The sequence below is a fragment of the Bombina bombina genome, chromosome 1, assembly GCF_027579735.1.
Source record: "Bombina bombina isolate aBomBom1 chromosome 1, aBomBom1.pri, whole genome shotgun sequence".
Lineage (NCBI taxonomy): Eukaryota > Metazoa > Chordata > Amphibia > Anura > Bombinatoridae > Bombina > Bombina bombina.
In genome coordinates, this window is record NC_069499.1 from 817,514,865 (window position 1) to 817,537,195 (window position 22,331).

A 22,331-nucleotide genomic window follows, 5' to 3' on the forward strand; every position below is an offset into this window, starting at 1 on the left:
CCAAATATCTTGTAAAACCAAGCTTTTAGTGAACCCGTGGAGAATATCTGTTCCTCTGGCTTTCCTTATCACCATCCTAGTTTTCGATCTATCCAGAACCTGGGAGAAGGCCATATTAAAGTCCCCGATAACTATTAAATTTTTCCCAGAATATAGAAACAGTTTTAATCTCAAATCTTCCCAAAAATTTTTATCCACAACATTGGGGCCATATACGTTACAGAAAATAAAATTGGAGCCTCTTACTTCTATCTCTACAATTTGGTATCGGCCATTTGGGTCATTTACTACGTTTTTGATTTGATAATCTAATTTCTTATGTATTAACATAGCAAGACCTCTATTAGATTTGTCATATAGTGTATACAGGACTTCCCCAACCCATTTAGTTTTAAGTTTAATAGCCTCTTTTGGTTTAAGATGGGTCTCCTGAATAAAAGCTATATCAGGATTCTGTAGTCCTAAGTGTCTAATAACCGACTTTCTTTTACTCGGGGATGAAATTCCTCCAATATTCCAGGATACTAGCCTTAAATTAACCATTTAGACTATAAAATAAAAAAAATAAAAAAAATGAAAAAAAAACCCACAGAGGGGAAAAAAAGGGGGGGGGGGGAGGGGGGGGGAAGGGAGAAAGAAGAAAAAAAAAAAAAAAAAAAAGGGGGGGGAGGGGAGGGGTCCCCCCTTCCCTCACCGCAAACATCGTCGCTCTTTCATCCTTCCACCCTTCTGCTATTATTAAAATTTCTTTCCCAGAACAAACTGCATTAAACAAGTTTATCACCATCAAGATTGGGACCACCATTCATTCCCTATTGGGCCTCATTCTCGTTCCATAATTACCTTAATTATACTCCTATGCTATGGCAGAATGACTTGATTTCTTCGGGTTTTGTGAAACTATAAGTCTTACCATCTTTTTCTAGTATTATCTTAGCAGGGTAGACTAATCTCGCTTTAAGATTAGCTTTGATCAATTGAGAGCAATATGGAGCCATTTCCCTACGTTTAGTTTGGGTCTCGATTGAAAAGTCTTGGAATAATAATATTTTGTTGGGGCCAACCATTATATTATTGTTCTTGCGATATAATCTAAGGATGTGAAATTTGTCTTGAAAATTCAAGAACTTAATAATGACCGGTCTGGGTCTAGACTGTCCCTCTAAGTTACTTCTAGGCTGGCCTAGCCTGTGGGCTCTCTCTATTGGAATCCTAACATTCTCTATGTTACTTCCTACCAGTTTTGGAAGTTGCATGGCTGCAAAGTTTATCAAGTCGTGGTATTCCGCAGTTTCCAGAAGTCCCACGACCCTCAGGTTGTTTCGCCTTGCCCTGTCCTCTAGCTCCTCAACTTTGGCTTGAATCACAGAGAGTTTAACCTCATGTGAGTTAACCATCTGGTCTTGTGATGTAAATCTGTCTTCTATGTCAGATACTCTGGACTCTACCTCATTCATACGATTAGAGAATTGTTTAATTTCATTTGTAACGGTTACCATTTCAGATTTTAAGGCCTCAAATTGAGGCATCACTAATTCTGAAATCTGTTGAATGAGGAGAGCGTTATCTGGACCACTCGCTCCTAGATCATTTTGATTGAGTGGCTCTGAACTACCCTCATTTGATTTGAGTTTACCTCTTGCTTTAGTTGGCATAATGGGGGAGGTGTTTTTAGTGTGTGAGATAAATCTTTCCATGTAGTGAGTGAATTTATGAAAAGAAAAAAGATCCAAGGTCCTAATCTAGCTGTGTTTGTAAATTATTGTTCTACTTGCTCTTGGATTTTAATCAGTGAGATTACTCCATCCTTACTTAAGATAGACAAATTAAAATTACAAAAAGAAAACAGTGCGTGTTGAAGAAAAAAAGGAAAACAAAAAGAACAACAACAAAAAACAGGTCTAACCTGTCCACTAAAGTGGGACCAATTGTGCAGTGAATATGGTAATCAGAGGAAAGAGAGGGGTCCTCTTGAGACCGCTCCTTCCTATGAAGAAAAGTGTTTTTTTTCAAGTGCAATCGTGCAAAACCAATAAAGCAACAACAAACAGTGATCAAAACTTAATCAATATTATACATAACGTGAGGCACTTTTTGTGGGCGCCGTGCCCTCTACTTTCCTTTGGTACTGGGAGCACAAAAAGGTGTACTCCACAGAAAAAATAAATGAGTGTGTGTGTAAAATTTATATCACCTCCTAGAACTTGTAGCAATCTCAGTCTTTTGTTCTGAGTAAAGAGGATAAGCAGAGTAAACAAATTATCTAACAATTCCTTTGCTTGCTACATCGTGGAACCAGACAATTTATAATAGAGAAAAAAAAACAGACCCCAAAAAAAAAAGGGAGAGGAACAAAAAACCGAAAAAAACAGCCTAGACTATAGCTGGCCCAGAGAATACCTTGCTTACATCCAGGTATTTTAGCCTATAAGCCAAAATTTGTTAAAATATTTATCTCTTTTCTCTATATGAAAAAATAACAATAATACTGTTTTTAGTCTAAACCCCTGCTAAGCACTCTATGTAGAGGGAAGAAATTCAATACCCTTAACATAACAAACTTCCTAGCTGTTTAGCTATTAGATCTAGATTTTTAGGTAAGGAGTAAATACACAGAAAACAGTTATCTAATTATAGTGCTGTGGGTCATTTACCTAAGGGCTTTTATAATAACTTTCTATGGTAACAAAAGGCCTTTCAGGGTAAACTTTGGAATAAACATTCTTTACAGGGATTACAATTACCCCTTATTTCTAAGACCTTTAACTTTAATTCCTTGACTATCTTTAGGATACCACAAGCCCTTAAAGACACTTATATTGGTTGGTAGAAACTAGTTCTTAAAGGTGTATATAACCTTTATCAACTGTCCACAGACCCTTTATAGTTCAACAGGGCCTCATTGTGTTAGCCAGGTTTGGCATCAGCGGCACCTCTCTTGGGTAGAAGAAGTATTATTATATGTCCCCAAAAACCGGTATATGGTAGTCCAGTTTCAAGACTCAGTATATCTGGGTATTAGTCCCACCCAAACCAGAGTACCTTTGTTATTGACCAAAAAAGAAAGTTATACTGATACTCTCTATTAGGTATTGGGTGTCCTTTGCTTTGCAGTGAGGATGCAGCCTTTTTAACACCGCTATATCCACTTAACCAGGCCAGATGCAAACTGGGCAAAAAGTCTTAACCGGGCCCAACAGGAGGGAGTAAACGGGAGATCTTACCGGACTGTAGCAGGAAAGACCCGGCACCTGCTGCCCGTTCTATACGAATCTCCTTTCTTCTCTGCCGCTCCGGTTCTCAGGCCTGCTTCCCGGCTGTAGCACTTCCTGCCATAGAGTTGGTTGTGTTTGCAGCTTGGCCTCAGCGTCCTCTCACCGCCAAGCTTCCGTTTGACGCTCGTCTGTTTCCGGTTGGCGTCTATGCAGATCCGGACCTCCAGCGTAGAGCCGCACCCGGCCTCAGCCACAGCATCTTCGCCTCTCAGCTCCTGACTTCTGGACACTGGGAATACTGGTCACAGTGAGTATAGGGGCCGCCGATCTCGGATACCTCCGTGGTCTCTGCCCCGACTCTGTTTCCTTTCTTTGGCTTTATAGCAAGTTCTGCCAAATTCTGAGTTGTGTGCAAGAACGCCTCCAGGCGTATTGACTCTGCTCCTGAGTCAGTCTGCCATTAGGGAGCCGGCATCTGCAAGAAGAATATCCAGGCCAGGTCAGGTCAGGTAGTATCTTTCCCGGCCAAGGATAAGCGCAGGCTTGGGGTGTTGGATAGTGCCCTTTAGCTTAGAGCGGCGTGCTAGCATCCATGTTGCTGCTAGCTCCTCCCCTTCCGACTCCTCCTCGCCTTTTGCAAATCGTGTGTTCTTAGTGTCTCCTGGAGTATGGCAGAAAATACCTGAGGACTTATGAATTGAGAGTGATAAAAAGTCATATTTAAAAGTCATTGATAGTGGATATGTTTTATGGTAGAATAAACAGTTATAGTCCATATAGAGAAGTTAAATCAACTCGCAGTATAGAATGGCGAGAAATCCAGCATAGTATTCAATCCCCTAGGTGCTATGGTATCCAAAGTGTAGATCCATCTTGTCTCCATTTGTAGGAGTCGATTGCCCCTGTCACCTCCCCTTGTCAGCGGTGGTACTTGATCAATCAACATGGTTTTTAAACTCGATACACCATGTTTATGTGTGGCGAAATGGCGTGCTACTGGCTGATCAGAGTCGCCATTTTTGATGGCTTCCCTGATCTCACAGCGATGATTGGCCATACGCTCCCGAAATGTAGTAACCATTTTCCCTATATAGACAAGGGAACAGGGGCAAATCAACATATAAATCACATAGGTACTCATGCATGAGAGTCTGTGTTTGATTTTGTAGCGTATGTGGATGCTGGAAAGTGTCACCTTTAAGCATGCTGTCACACGTGACACAGTCGCCACATTTAAAGCAGCCTTTTTTGTTGGATTTTAGCCATGTAGTATTATCATAGCACCTAGTTGGATCTGTTTTTACTAGCAGGTCCCGCAAGTTTCTCGCTCTTCGATAAACCATTCTAGGGTGTTATTGTTTCACGAATGGTAAAGACTTGTCCGAGTGTACCAAGTCCCAATGTTTAGAGATTGCTCCAGCAACTTTTTGGTGCATTGGATCAAATGTAGTTATGAAGTTGATTTTCTCCTCTGAGTTATTAGTTTCCTTTGTTCTAGTTACATTGCCCTCAAAACATTTTGTGGCTTCTTCTTTAATGTCCATAACCATCTTTCTATCATATCCACGTGTGATCAATTTTTCTGACATCTCATTGAGTTGTGTTGTTCTATTGTGTGCCTCAGTGTTGTTGCGCAGAACCCGAGTGAGCTGGGAGGCTACTATCCCTTTTTTCTGGTGTGTGGGATGATAGCTCCGTGCATCTAATAGAGAATTACGGTCAGTGGGCTTGGTGTAAAGGGATGTACCAAACCTACATACCTCTTTGTCAATTACCTTAAAAATATTAAGGTCCAAAAAATGTACTTTATCAATGTCATATTCAAGTTTAAATTTGATAGGGCTAGATAGACTATTTAGGCCATTTACCCAGGATATCAGAGTTTCCGGGGTCCCACGCCAAATCAAAAGGATGTCATCAATATATCTCGTGTAATATACCACCTCTACTATGTCCTGAGGACGCATTAAAACATGCTCATACCAGGACATGTAGAGGTTGGCATACGTGGGGGCCATATTTGACCCCATGGCAGTCCCTGAGATCTGCAAGTAGAAGTCCCTCTCAAACTTGAAATAATTCTTTTCTAGACAAATCTGCAGAAGGTCCAACAGAAACTCAATGGGAGGTCCCTTATACAGATGAGATCCCACCACCATGGACCTGACAGCCTGCAAACCTCCCACATGAGGGATGGAAGTGTATAGGCTGTCAACGTCCATGGTGACCAGGATGTCACCAGCCTGCAGGGAATCAAAAGCTCTCAAAACTCTGATCAAACTAGGGGAATCCTGTAGATAAGCGAATGTGTCCTTAACAACTGGTTGAAGGTGATGATCAATAAATTTGGCTATATTGGAGAACAATGAACCCCTGGCAGACACAATCGGTCTGCCGGGGGGTTGATCAAGTGTCTTGTGCACTTTGGGTAACAAGTAAAGTACTGGGACTATAGGAAAGGCTACAGTTAAAAAATCATATTCTTTATCACTTAAGACACATGCCTCCCTTGCAGATCTCAGGGACTGATCAATTTGTTTTTTAAATGTGGCAGTGGGATTGCCTTTCAAACGTACATAAACTTTGTTATCAGCTAATTGGCGTTGAGCCTCCTGCCGGTAGTCATGGTAATTCATAAGGACAATCCCTCCCCCTTTATCCGCAGGTCTTATGATAATTGACTTGTCATCATTTAAATCCCTAATGGCCCTGTACTCATCAGGAGATAGATTAGAAAAGCCTGATGTGGCCTGATCCAAATCAATATCATGACAGATCATACGTGTATAACCTTTAATAGTTGGGTGAGTAGTAGCCGGTTCAAAAGTAGATTTAGGTTTAAAGACAGATTCATCATAGGTGGTTATATCTTTATCCTTAAAGAAATCCTTTAATTTTAATTTCCTCTGTAGACTATGTGCATCTACAATTTTACCAAATTTGTCACATTTGGGAGTCGGTACAAATGAAAGGCCACGGTTCAATACACCATGTTCAGCCTCAGTAAGACAACGGTCACTGAGGTTAAACACAATGTCTATTTTTTCTTTTGGTTTCTCTTTTTTGTGGTATCCCCCCCGTCTAATGTGGGTTCTCTTGTATCATTTCTTGTATTCGATCCTAGTGGTGGTTTTGTGGCTGCTCTGGTTGTTACCCCAGAAAAAGAAGCCGCGTTTGACCCTGGTGCTTGTCTATTCTGTTTATCATCATTTGTGTCACCCTCGGATGAGTCCCCACCACTAGTATCAATGGTACCAAGTGTGTTTCTAGTCCTATTGAATCTGCGCCTGCCACGAGATATATCCTGATCCTTGCCATATAGCCACCTATACACACGTTTTTCTCTATAATCACTTTCAACAGATGTTAATTTTCTATTTTTAAAACTCACAAGATCACTTTTATATTTTTTAACTTGTGTTTCCAATTTAGTGACCCAATCCTGAGTTTCGTCGCCGGTCATGATCTCTAAACTGCTTGATTTAATAGCATCAATCTCTATTTTCATTTTATTTTCTAATCTGGTTATTTCCTCAATGACCAATAATATAAGGTCATAGGAACATTTGTTTAAAATAGAGCACCACCTGCGACAAAACTCAGGATTGGAGCGACCAATAGTGGGAACATTTTTCATTCTGAAACCCCTAGGGATTTGTTTATTCCTGTGATAGTTAGAGAGATAGACTGCATGTAAGTGGAAATCAGTTAACCTCTTCCTCAAATTAAGTAACTTGTGATATACATTGATAGGGGTTTCACCCCTCAACTCACTCAGGTCTGCTGCAACAAGAATCCTGTTCACGTCTTCATCTGTGTATACAAATGTATCTGTATTCACTTCATCTCCATCCTGGATAGCTGAGATAGTCTCCGGTAAAGATGTCAAATCCGGGTAGTCCTCCATATTCAAATGAGGTAGGGTAGAGAAAAAATTAGAAGATAAAAATTAGAAGATAAAAACCTTTTCAGATAAATCCGTTTTTTGTAAAATCCAAGCAGTTGTAGTACAATATTTCAAATTAATTCAGTTCAGCAGTGTAAACATAGGTAGGGTGCGCAATCAGGTAAATGTAGATAGATAAAAGTCAATGAGAAAGGCACTCCATATACAATGTAGCAACTTCCAGGGTGCACTTCAAAAGAGATCATCAAATATATATGTAGGAAAAAAGGCACTCACTGGTTCAGAGTAAAAAATAACATTTAATAGTTTAAGTTAAGAATGCATGACGTTTCAGAGGCATTCCACCCCCTTTATCAAATGCATAATACAAACAGTTTGAATGAACAAAAAAACGACTAACACATACATTACCCCTTCACCTTAAATAACCCTGTGGCATCTGATGGCGCCAAGCCGCATTCGCGGCTTGCATGGTGCTAAACCGGAAGTCATGTGACCGGAGATCGCGTCATCCACGTGAACCACGTGGTGACGCCGGTTGTCATGGTGACAACTGTTTGTTGTCTGATGATATTCTCAGACAATAAGGAAATGTCCATCCAATAGGGTACAGGTATTCAATTAAAACATTAACAAGGAAATCCTATTGTCAGCATTAAAGGGAGCTATAGAATACCACAGTTTAGCCATAGGTCAGAATGCTAGTGTATTAAAAACAACAAAGGTAATCGATCATAGATGATCGAATGTAACAACATAAAGGCATGAATATGGTGAACATGCAGCAACCTAAGCCACCAGCAGGCATATATGCAATACCACATTACCATCTATAAACAATTATATGAGAAAAATTATGGGAAATGGGTAAAAACCCATCACTAACCATCTCAAATCTTGGATAATGACTGGTATATACATACATGTCTGCAGTTAGTCAAATCGTGTGTTCTTAGTGTCTCCTGGAGTATGGCAGAAAATACCTGAGGACTTATGAATTGAGAGTGATAAAAAGTCATATTTAAAAGTCATTGATAGTGGATATGTTTTATGGTAGAATAAACAGTTATAGTCCATATAGAGAAGTTAAATCAACTCGCAGTATAGAATGGCGAGAAATCCAGCATAGTATTCAATCCCCTAGGTGCTATGGTATCCAAAGTGTAGATCCATCTTGTCTCCATTTGTAGGAGTCGATTGCCCCTGTCACCTCCCCTTGTCAGCGGTGGTACTTGATCAATCAACATGGTTTTTAAACTCGATACACCATGTTTATGTGTGGCGAAATGGCGTGCTACTGGCTGATCAGAGTCGCCATTAGAATGGTTTATCGAAGAGCGAGAAACTTGCGGGACCTGCTAGTAAAAACAGATCCAACTAGGTGCTATGAGAATACTACATGGCTAAAATCCAACAAAAAAGGCTGCTTTAAATGTGGCGACTGTGTCACGTGTGACAGCATGCTTAAAGGTGACACTTTCCAGCATCCACATACGAACAAGCGCTACAAAATCAAACACAGACTCTCATGCATGAGTACCTATGTGATTTATATGTTGATTTGCCCCTGTTCCCTTGTCTATATAGGGAAAACGGTTACTACATTTCGGGAGCGTATGGCCAATCATCGCTGTGCGATCAGGGAAGCCATCAAAAATGGCAACTCTGATCAGCCAGTAGCACGCCATTTCGCCACACATAAACATGGTGTATCGAGTTTAAAAACCATGTTGATTGATCAAGTACCACCGCTGACAAGGGGAGGTGACAGGGGCAATCGACTCCTACAAATGGAGACAAGATGGATCTACACTTTGGATACCATAGCACCTAGGGGATTGAATACTATGCTGGATTTCTCGCCATTCTATACTGCGAGTTGATTTAACTTCTCTATATGGACTATAACTGTTTATTCTACCATAAAACATATCCACTATCAATGACTTTTAAATATGACTTTTTATCACTCTCAATTCATAAGTCCTCAGGTATTTTCTGCCATACTCCAGGAGACACTAAGAACACACGATTTGACTAACTGCAGACATGTATGTATATACCAGTCATTATCCAAGATTTGAGATGGTTAGTGATGGGTTTTTACCCATTTCCCATAATTTTTCTCATATAATTGTTTATAGATGGTAATGTGGTATTGCATATATGCCTGCTGGTGGCTTAGGTTGCTGCATGTTCACCATATTCATGCCTTTATGTTGTTACATTCGATCATCTATGATCGATTACCTTTGTTGTTTTTAATACACTGGCATTCTGACCTATGGCTAAACTGTGGTATTCTATAGCTCCCTTTAATGCTGACAATAGGATTTCCTTGTTAATGTTTTAATTGAATACCTGTACCCTATTGGATGGACATTTCCTTATTGTCTGAGAATATCGTCAGACAACAAACAGTTGTCACCATGACAACCGGCGTCACCACGTGGTTCACGTGGATGACGCGATCTCCGGTCACATGACTTCCGGTTTAGCACCATGCAAGCCGCGAATGCGGCTTGGCGCCATCAGATGCCACAGGGTTATTTAAGGTGAAGGGGTAATGTATGTGTTAGTCGTTTTTTTGTTCATTCAAACTGTTTGTATTATGCATTTGATAAAGGGGGTGGAATGCCTCCGAAACGTCATGCATTCTTAACTTAAACTATTAAATGTTATTTTTTACTCTGAACCAGTGAGTGCCTTTTTTCCTACATATATATATATATATATATATATATATATATATATATATATATATATATATATATATATATATATATATATATATATTCTACCTTGTCAAAATTAGGCTGTTCTCTGAAAAAACAGTTATTGTTTTATTGATCTTTATAAAGTGCACTCTATTGTTTTTAAAAACTATGAGTGACCTTTTATTCAAGGGATATCTAAAATAAATAAAAAAAATATTTAAAGGGACAGTCAAAGTTAAAATTGTTATTGTTTGAAAAGATAATGCCTTTTCTACCCATTCCCCAGATTTGCACAACCAACATTGTTATATTAATATACATTATAACATTTAAACCTTTAAATGTCTTCCTGTTTCTAAGCCACTACAGACAGCCTCTTATCACATGCTTTTTTATTTGCTTTTCACAACAGGAGACTACTAGTTCATGTGAGCCATATATATAACATTGTGCTCACACACGTGGAGTTATTTAAAAGTTAGCACACCCCAGCAATAATGGACTAAAATGCAAGTCAATAGATAATAAAAAGTCATGTGATTAGGGGGCTGTCAGAAGATGCTTAGATATAAGGTAATCACAGAGGTAAAAAGTATATTAATAATACAATGCTGGTTATGAAACAATGGGGAAGGGGTAATAAAAGGCATTATCTATCTTTTAAAACAATTATTGTGTAGACTGTCCCTCTAAACAAAAAATTAAAATCAAAAGACAAGCTATAATAACATTTCTAAGGACTTGCTTTTGGAAAATGCCATAATTTTCATCTAGTGGGGTTAATGCATGAGTGCAGACTACCGTTCCATTCATAATCTAGCCCTACGTGTTTTTAAAGTTAAGTTAGTCCAAAATGTAGGATAAAGTTTCACAGGTTTTTTTTTTTTCTATTTTGTAAGTCATTTTCAGTATGGCAGGACATACTACAAGATGGCAATATACTGAATAAAATGGCCATTTCTTGAAAATAATTTTTAATGTTGATAGTTTTGTGTTTCCTGAAACTAATTGTGAGCACTGGGATATACTTACTTTATCCCCAGTGCATATGTAAGACTTTCTATAGCTCATGAATTATGATACACATCAGTGGTTCAGAACTGGCAACTGCTTTTATTATAAATGAACCATTATTATAAAGAATATTAAATCTTCCAACTCTTTCAATCAACATTAAAATCAAAGTAATTTTTTTTACAAGAGGCTTGTCAGATCAAAGGAAACAAATGTAGGTTTCCTGCAAAACAGCTTAGGAGAGAAAGTAACTATTTTCTTCAGTTAAATAGATTTAAAGATAATCTGCATTCTATCTAACCAATTCCTTTTTTATAAAGAATTGTGAATAATTTGTCTTTTTTATAGTTGCATCATAATCTGTCAATCTAAGTGAAAAAAAAACACATTATTTTTATTGGTGTTTTTTTTAATTGTATACAGACTTGTTCCTCAAATTTATTGTATAAAAAAATCTATTCATATTTGCTATTTACACTGATACTGCTTATAATATTAAATGTTCTATATTATCATCATCCATTTGTATAGCACTACAAAATGCATATTATTTTTTACTATGTAGTAAATCATGCCCACTGTTTAGCAAAACATAAGCACGGTTTAGTAAATCGTGCCCATGAATTAGAAAAACAAGCGCATAATTTAATACATTGCGCCCACCATTGTGAAAATTGTGCAAGTTTTCTTTTAAATGTGCACATGTTTTACTAAATTGATTTTAGCTATTACAGTTTGCTCCCCTAAACATATCTTTATCATTATCAATATAGATATATCTGTATTTGTCTATTTGCATATATTTAATGTTTGCTCCACCGCCCCCTGAAACATGTCTGCCTATTATTTGTTAGTTAGTCCTGAAAAATTATTATATAGTTTTCCAAATGTGAAGTCCAAATGAATTTAGAGTCAACCCATGAAAAATTTGTCTAAAGGGGATAAAAAAAAATGCTCCCAAGTAACTCACTCTCTAAAAGGGGTTTACTAGAGGTCTAAAATTGGAAACAGGGATAGATAAAAGTTAACAGAACAAATATTAAGGCAATTATGTTTTTAATGTGGTTAATGAATGAATTGTAAGTGTATATGTTTATAAGTATAGTTATGTGCAGGTCTATATGTAGGTGTTTCTTGTTTATTAGATCCACTTATTGTAGGTGCAATTATTAGGCAATATTGTAATAGTAAGCTAACTCCAATTGCACCAACTCCTATGCCTTGCCTGCTTATGCTGATAACAGAAAAGGCAGAAAACAAGCTTATTGTAACATTATTAGTAGTAGTGACTTATAGTTCTTAAAAGGAAAAGGTCTTACTTCAGACTGTCATCTACGGTGACTTAACATCTTCCTTACAATTTAGCATTATAAAATCCAGTGAGTAAAAGGGAGCTACTATAACAAATCTGCAGTTGCTTGATTTTTTTCCACTGCAATTCCATTATAACGGCTAGATTTGGAGTTTTGTCGGTAACGACCCGAAAAACTAACGCCGGCTTTTTTCTGGCCGCACCATAAAAATAACTCTGGTATTGAGAGTCCACATAAAGGCTGCGTTAGGCTCCAAAAAAGGAGCGTAGAGCATTTTTAACGCAGCTTCAACTCTCGATACCAGAGTTGCTTACGGACGCGGCCAGCCTCAAAAACGTGCTCGTGCACGATTCTCCCATAGGAAACAATGGGGCTGTTTGAGCTGAAAAAAAACCTAACACCTGCAAAAAAGCCGCGTTCAGCTCCTAACGCAGCCCCATTGTTTGGTATGCGGTAACACTTCCTACGTCTGCACCTAACACTCTAACATGTACCCCGAGTCTAAACACCCCTAACCTTACACTTATTAACCCCTAATCTGCCGCCCCCGCTATCGCCGACCCCTGCATATTATTATTAACCCCTAATCTGCCGCTCCGTAAACCGCCGCTACTTACATTATCCCTATGTACCCCTAATCTGCTGCCCTAACATTGCCGACCCCTATATTATATTTATTAACCCCTAATCTGCCCCCCTCAACGTCGCCTCCACCTGCCTACACTTATTAACCCCTAATCTGCCGACCGGACCTGAGCGCTACTATAATAAAGTTATTAACCCCTAATCCGCCTCACTAACCCTATAATAAATAGTATTAACCCCTAATCTGCCCTCCCTAACATCGCCGACACCTAACTTCAATTATTAACCACTAATCTGCCGACTGGAGCTCACCGCTATTCTAATAAATGTATTAACCCCTAAAGCTAAGTCTAACCCTAACACTAACACCCCCCTAAATTAAATATAATTGTAATCTAACGAAATTAATTAACTCTTATTAAATAAATTATTCCTAATTAAAGCTAAATACTTACCTGTAAAATAAATCCTAATATAGCTACAATATAAATTATAATTATATTATAGCTATTTTAGGATTAATATTTATTTCACAGGTAACTTTGTATTTATTTTAACCAGGTACAATAGCTAAAATAGTTAAAATAATTACAAATTTACCTGTAAAAGAAATCCTAACCTAAGTTACAATTAAACCTAACACTATACTATCAATAAATTAATTAAATAAACTACCTACAATTACCTACAATTAACCTAACACTACACTATCAATAAATTAATTAAATACAATTTCTACAAATAAATACAATTAAATAAACTTGCTAAAGTACAAAAAATAAAAAAGAACTAAGTTACAAAAAAATAAAAAAATATTTACAAACATAAGAAAAATATTACAACAATTTTAAACTAATTACACCTACTCTAAGCCCCCTAATAAAATAACAAAGCCCCCCAAAATAAAAAAATGCCCTACCCTATTCTAAATAACTAAAGTTCAAAGCTCTTTTACCTTACCAGCCCTGAACAGGGCCCTTTGCGGGGCATGCCCCAAGAAGTTCAGCTCTTTTGCCTGTAAAAAAAACATACAATACCCAAGCCCCCCAACATTACAACCCACCACCCACATACCCCTAATCTAACCCAAACCCCCCTTAAATAAACCTAACACTAAGCCCCTGAAGATCTTCCTACCTTATCTTCACCATACCAGGTTCACCGATCCGTCCTGAAGAGCTCCTCCGATGTCCTGATCCAAGCCCAAGCGGGGGGCTGAAGAGGTCCATGATCCGGATGAAGTCTTCATCCAAGCGGGAGATGAAGAGGTCCATGATCCGGATGAAGTCTTCTATCAACGGCATCTTCAATCTTCTTTCTTCCGGATCCATCTTGCAGACCTCTGACACGGAACATCCTGCTGACCCGACGGACTAACGACGAATGATGGTTCCTTTAAGGGACGTTATCCAAGATGGCGTCCCTCGAATTCAGATTGGCTGATAGGATTCTATCAGCCAATCGGAATTAAGGTAGGAAAATTCTGATTGGCTGATGGAATCAGCCAATCAGATTCAAGTTCAATCCGATTGGCTGATTCAATCAGCCAATCAGATTGAGCTCGCAATCTATTGGCTGTTCCGATCAGCCAATAGAATGCGAGCTCAATCTGATTGGCTGATTGGATCAGCCAATCGGATTGAACTTGATTCTGATTGGCTGATTCCATCAGCCAATCAGAATATTCCTACCTTAATTCGGATTGGCTGATAGAATCCTATCAGCCAATCGGAATTCGAGGGACGCCATCTTGGATGACGTCACTTAAAGGAACCGTCATTCGTCGTTAGTCCGTCGGGCCAGCAGGATGTTCCGCGTCGGAGGTCTGCAAGATGTATCCGGAAGAAAGAAGATTGAAGATGCCGTTGATAGAAGACTTCATCCGGATCATGGACCTCTTCAGCTCCCGCTTGGATGAAGACTTCATCCGGATCATGGACCTCTTCAGCCCCCCGCTTGGGCTTGGATCAGGACATCGGAGGAGCTCTTCAGGACGGATCGGTGAACCTGGTATGGTGAAGATAAGGTAGGAAGATCTTCAGGGGCTTAGTGTTAGGTTTATTTAAGGGGGGTTTGGGTTAGATTAGGGGTATGTGGGTGGTGGGTTGTAATGTTAGGGGGCTTGGGTATTGTATGTTTTTTTTACAGGCAATAGAGCTGAACTTCTTGGGGCATGCCCCGCAAAGGGCCCTGTTCAGAGCTGGTAAGGTAAAAGAGCTTTGAACTTTAGTTATTTAGAATAGGGTAGGGCATTTTTTTATTTTGGGGGGCTTTGTTATTTTAGTAGGGGGCTTACAGTAGGTTTAATTAGTTTAAAATTGTTGTAATATTTTTCTTATGTTTGTAAATATTTTTTTATTTTTTGTAACTTAGTTCTTTTTTATTTTTTGTACTTTAGCAAGTTTATTTAATTGTATTTATTTGTAGGAATTGTATTTAATTAATTTATTGATAGTGTAGTGTTAGGTTAATTGTAGGTAATTTTAGGTAGTTTATTTAATTCATTTATTGATAGTATAGTGTTAGGTGTAATTGTAACTTAGGTTAGGATTTCTTTTACAGGTAAATTTGTAATTATTTTAACTATTTTAGCTATTGTACCTGGTTAAAATAAATACAAAGTTACCTGTAAAATAAATATTAATCCTAAAATAGCTATAATATAATTATAATTTATATTGTAGCTATATTAGGATTTATTTTACAGGTAAGTATTTAGCTTTAATTAGGAATAATTTATTTAATAAGAGTTAATTAATTTTGTTAGATTAAAATTATATTTAACTTAGGGGGGTGTTAGTGTTAGGGTTAGACTTAGCTTTAGGGGTTAATCCATTTATTAGAATAGCGGTGAGCTCCGGTCGGCAGATTAGGGGTTAATAATTGAAGTTAGGTGTCGGCGATGTTAGGGAGGGCAGATTAGGGGTTAATAATATTTTTTATAGGGTTAGTGAGGCGGATTAGGGTTTAATAACTTTATTATAGTAGCGCTCAGGTCCGGTCGGCAGATTAGGGGTTAATAAGTGTAGGCAGGTGGAGGTGACGTTGAGGGGGGCAGATTAGGGGTTAATAAATATAATACAGGGGTCGGCGGTGTTAGGGGCAGCAGATTAGGGGTACATAAGGATAACGTAGGTGGCGGCGCTTTGCGGTCGGCAGATTAGGGGTTAATAAGTGTAGGTAGGTGGAGGCGACGTTGTGGGGGGCAGGTTAGGGGTTAATAAATATAATACAGGGGTCGGCGGTGTTAGGGGCAGCAGATTAGGGGTACATAAAGATAACATAGGTGGCGGTCGGCAGATTAGGGGTTAAAAAAAATTATTCGAGTGTCGGCGATGTGGGGGGACCTCGGTTTAGGGGTACATAGGTAGTTTATGGGTGTTAGTGTACTTTAGAGCACAGTAGTTAAGAGCTTTATAAACCGGCGTTAGCCAGAAAGCTCTTAACTACTGACTTTTTTCCTGCGGCTGGAGTTTTGTCGTTAGATGTCTAACGCTCACTTCAGAAATGACTCTAAATACCGTAGTTAGAAAAATCCCATTGAAAAGATAGGATACGCAATTGACGTAAGGGGATCTGCGGTATGGAAAAGTCGCGGCTGAAAAGTGAGCGTTAGACCCTATTTTGAGTGACTCCAAATACCGGCGGTAGCCTAAAACCAGCGTTAGGAGCCTCTAACGCTGGTTTTCACGGCTAACGCCAAACTCCAAATCTAGGCCTAAGAGACTTGAGTCTATATAATTTCCATTTGATTACACATGAATTTGCCTTTGCTATTTTGCTATTAGAAAGACTATAAGGTAAACTATCTTTCTTTTTTACATAGAGATGTCCATGTGATTTTTCTAGTTAGCTTTTTACAGATATGCTGCATCACTTTCAAGCAATTAAGTATATTGGTAATTAAGTATATTGGTAATATGTCCCTTTAATTTTTAGATAAAATTAGAATGAGCATAAACTGTATTTGTAAGATTACTATGATAAATAAAATATTTGCAAATAGTAGCCCCTTGTCTGGTATGACTCATATGCAGTACATTGTTGAAGAGACAATTTAAGGAAACATATGCTTGTTTTAAAATATAATAGCCTAGAACATGACATACTATTAAACTCAAGTCTTTGTAAAAACAATGCAAAGCCTTGTATTGAGTATACTAAACCCATTAGTCTCCAAGATTAATCTGATTTATAATAGACATAGATATTTATAATAGACATAATTACTTTTTTTCATTATATCATTATGTTGACTCATATTAATGTATACGTTATTGTAAAGGTCAATATAAGTCCAGTTAGTAAGTTAAAACATATTTATTCATTCAAAAATGAAAAGTTCTTGTATTATGATATCATCAATATTATCCAAGAAGTTTTTATAAATTCATATTATTTTTAAAGAAATCCCAAGTTTTCCTTGGAATTGAAAGTCTAATTAGCTATTTATATTTTAAGGATTATTTTTCTAATATGTTTTTAAATATTATAACTAATATACACTTTATCTACATTGCTCATTGGCTTAGATTCAGTAAAACTCATTGGTAAAAACTAATATTGCTGCTGAAAAATGTGAAAATTCAAAGAAATCTGTAATGGGACCTTATTGTCGCAGCCTGCGATAAGATCAGTTCTCTTTATCTAGCAGTCTTCACTTCCTGTGGTATAGAACATTACTAAATAAATTATTTTAGAAAAAATGAAATAAAAAACAATCTTCTTTAAAGGGACATATTTATGTTTAAATATCTATCTAAGAATAAATAGAACATATTCTGCTATGTACAGAAAATTGGATTATAAAATATGTAATAATATCATATGATGTGCTATTAGATAATCGTGATTGTGATTGTGCTTGCGCGACTTGTGGGTGTCTTTTTGGCTCGCTTGTAGTCAATGGGGAATTTGATTTTGTGTTTGTGACTTATCAAAGTTTTTTGTTACTGCAACTTCATGAACGCAAGAGAGCAAACTTTTTACTTTCAACCGGAAATCTAAGAGCACAAAAAAATACTTCAAGTGGTGTAAACTCTCAAAAGCAAGCGCAAACTTCTGCTCCACTAGATCAGCGAATGTTTTACAAAATTGGAAAAATTATGAGTTTTAACACATTTGTTAGTTTATTTTGAATTTTGAATGTTTGTATAACATTCTAACATTTGTTTAATATAATGTTATTTCTACCATATATAATATAATGGTGCTTTCTTAAAAATGTTTAATTTGATTTGAATTTTTCTAATTTGAATATTGGATCATTTGAATCGAATTATGTAATATTCTAATTAGAAAAATTTGAACCACTGTATTTGTAATAGTATTTCTAATGCTCTCTTTAAATTTAATATTCAAACTATGCAATAATTAAAATAGAAAATTTGAATCAATATAATTATATCTATTATGTATCAATTTACTAAATTCACTACCACATCAACTATTAGACTTCTGAATAGTATTTGTTAAATTGAATGTGGATATTCAATATAATTAAGAACATTCAAAAACAAATGTAACATTTCGAAAACCTAAAATAACATTTGATTACCCAATTTTAATGGATTTTTGTTCTTATCAAAATGTTATTGTTTAAAATGAATGTCCACAGGTTTATTCATTCTACCAAGCAAGTTACGCTTTCACCGCATTCGCCCATCCCTACTGATTATATCATTACAGTTGATAAGAAGCACCAAAATTGAAAGAGATTTTGGATAGATAATGTAATCTTTACTCATGCAAGTCTAGTAAGGGAGAAGTTTAAATGTTATTAAAAAAAAAAAGAAAAGCTACATTAAAAATGAATGATACCTATCCATATACATTATTTCTGAGCACTGTATATGGTTTTGAGGGAACTGCTAATCATGGACAGATTTTTTAAAGGGGTGACTATAATCGAGAACTTCTAACTGTTGAATAAATTCTAAATCACAATCATCTGGGCACCCAAGTTTCTAAAAATCAAAACCCTTAAAAGGGCAGCTAGAGTTCTTGCTAAAATCTGAAGAACTTTAGACTTGGTAGATATTGGTGATCTCATAATCAAGAGGATAGAGACTTAAAGTGTAATAAAGAGTAGAAGGAAGCAGCACTCTTAATCCATTGTCCATAAAATCCAAAAGTTTATTACAAGCCGTTTAAAACAAGTAGACAAGCACAGCACAGTACAAGCTACACAAGTGGAGGGGGAGCAAATCCTTACATGTTTCGTGCTATGCAGCACTTAATCATAGGAGCACTTAATGTGTAATCTCATGGCAGAGCTACTGGAAAAAATGTGGAGTATTCCCTTATACCTAATGGGGCCGAATCTATTGGGCCAAATTATTAAGCTGCGAATGCAGCCGTTTCCGCACGAGTCTTCAGGCTCGCCAAAAACAAAAGCTAAGAAGCAATGGTCTTAAGACCGCTGCTCCTTAACTCATCCATCACCTCTGAGGTTGCGAATAGCAATCATCCCGGTTGGATAAGATCGGGATGATTGACACCCCCTGCGAGTGGCCGATTGGCCGCAAATCTGCAGGGGCCAGCATTGCACAAGCATTTTACAAAGAATGCTTGTGCAATGATAAATGCCGACAGCGTATGCTGTCGGCATTGATCGATGTGGGGAGGACATTGTTAAACCGGCCCCTATATCTTAAAGTGCAACATTATTTGAAGTTTTAATCAACATCACCTTCAAGAAAAATGATTTATGTATGCAGCAAGGGAGGCATGGTGGGTAGATAATATAATGGCCTTCATGGCAAAAAGTTATAAGATCGTGAAAAGAAAAACAAATTTGTTATTTTGATGGCTATTTAACTTATACAATATAAACTGTATCGTTCTATATCTAGCAACAGAGAAAGTTGTTAAACAATGATTGCTCCTTTTCAAGGTAAGTCATAGTCTGACTTTATCAGTAAAGACAATTTTGAGTGCATCCTTTTTGGAAGCTCACATATATGAGAAAGATCCTTTTTTTGCCTGGAATCTTATAAACTGATATCTCTGCGGAATACGGAGTACAATATTCTCAGATTTTTTTAGCAAATCAATACATATTTTACTATGTATCATTCACACTGACCAAACAGAGTTCATGCAACATAGACCAACAGTACTCAATATTAGCAAGGTATTGAGCCAGATAACAGCTGGCGTGCTAATTTTTTTTCACTGTGCTCAAAGTAAAAAAATATTGTGGGCACAATATCACTCATATTACAAGTTGAAAGTAAAAAAATGAGTGCACAAGTGAAAGAATGGGGTGTGCTAACTTTAGGACTACATATAGCGTGATCGTGTTAAAGGGACAGTGTACTGTAAAACTGTTTTTTTCTGTAAAGGAACATTAAACCCCAAATTTTTCTTGAACGATTCAGACAGAGAATACAATTTTAAACAACATTCCAATTTACTTCTATTATCTAATTTGCTTCTTTCTTTAGATATCCATTGTTAAAGAAATAGCAATACACATGAGTCAGCCAATCACACGAGGCATCTATGTGCAGCTACCAATCAGCAGCTACTGAGCCTATCTAGATATCCTTTTCAGGAAAGAATATCAAGAGAATTAAGCAAATTAGATAATAGAAGTAAATTAGAAAGTTGTTTAAAATTGTATTCTCTATCTGAATTATGAAAGATTTTTTGGGGTTTAATGTCCCTTTAATGTGTTTATTATTATCGGTTATTTGTAGAGCACCAACAGATTCTGCAGCGCTATAATGTGTTTACAATTACGTGTTATATTAGATGCAGAGTTTAAAATCTACTTAGAAAGAACAATAGAAAATTAACATTTTAGTATCTCTGCTATAGATCTCCACTGGGTGCATTGTTCTATCTAAAGCTTTTTGTTTAAATGCTTTTTATGCAACCAGAACTTAAGTTCAGAACGTTCAGTATAGGTGGGGATAAAATTGGTAAAATCATCTATTTTAAGTAAAAAAAAACAAAAGTGAAGGAACTATTTGCAAAACAATTTAATTCACTCCAGTAGGTAAAATGGGTAATTGGAGACACATTAAAAGGTATAAACTATTACAGTACACTTTCCCTTTAACTTCCTTTCCGTTTAGACTTAAATGGGGCACATTAGAAAAAAATTGCACTAAACCGTAAGTAAGTTAGGAATACTTTACATTCCTATGTTTTTCACAAAGAAGATGCAGATATAGCTATAAATACAGATATATATATATATATATATATATACTGTGTATATATATATATATACTGTGTGTATATATATATATATATATATATATATATAATATGTTCTTCTAATGCAAGAACATAGGAATTTCAAGTATTTACATTAAAACACATGAATAAAATTGATATTGCATGTTTAAAGGTATTTGAATGGTAAGGTTTCAAAAGTATATATATGATGAAGCGCATGTGCGAAACGCGCCAGGTGTTAAGTTTGCCTATTCACCTGTGCAATTGCAACTATGCTGAATAGACTTTCCTTTTGAACCAGGTCTCTGGTTTCGGATTAGCCTCCTTTCCTTTTCCCCTCGGGGATTCACTCCACTATATATATATATATATATATATATATATATAAAAATATATGTATGAACTACAACAACATTTAAAAATGTTAAAAACAAGCTTGCTGGCCTGTCTAGATTTGTTAATGAACTACACAATGAGTTATTTTCTCTATATATGTGTGTATACATGTGTATCTATGTAGGTTGCGCATACTTATTTACATATAAACACATACACACACATATATCTAGATTGTAAGTTCCCACGGGAACAGGGCCCTCAATTCCCCCTGTATTTGTTTTGTTAAACTTTGGTGTCTTTTATATTGTATTGTACTGTACTTTTATCTTTGTACCCATGGACAGCGCTGCGGAATCTGTTGGCGCTTTATAAATAAAGAATAATATATATATATATATATATATATATATATATATATATATGATCAGAGCTATAAGAGAGCCTTTTATTATGGATGTGAAAATTAAGGGACTCTCTGCCTTAAACCTTGGTGACTTCATTTCTAACAGAAAGTCAATGTTTGCACTTGTTCTATATATGTATGTTCTATCTCTTTGTATGTTGTTAATTGATTTTATTAATAATTATACTGGGGGGTTTTTCTTGTCCAACTTTTTTTTGTAGATTATTAAATGGCTTGTATTTATAGTTATCAGCAATAACTGTCTTTTTAATGTATCAATCTGCTTTTAAAAGGTTGATATATATATATATCTTCACAACTTAAATGAATGAATATATATATATATATATATATATATATATATATATATATATATATATATATATATTTATATCTATCTACCATGTGTGTGTGTTTGTGTGGAAACTTATCACTATAGTTTACTAGCCAGGGGTTAAAAGTCACTAACCCAGAGGGGAAAAGTTACTAGTCCACTCCATGTTAAAGATAGGGAAGAGTCAAATTTTTAAGTTATCACCTGCAATTTCTTACTAATTCTGTTAAGTGTGTGTGTTTGTGCATGTGTATATATATATATATATATATATATATATATATATACACACACACACATACACACAATAAATT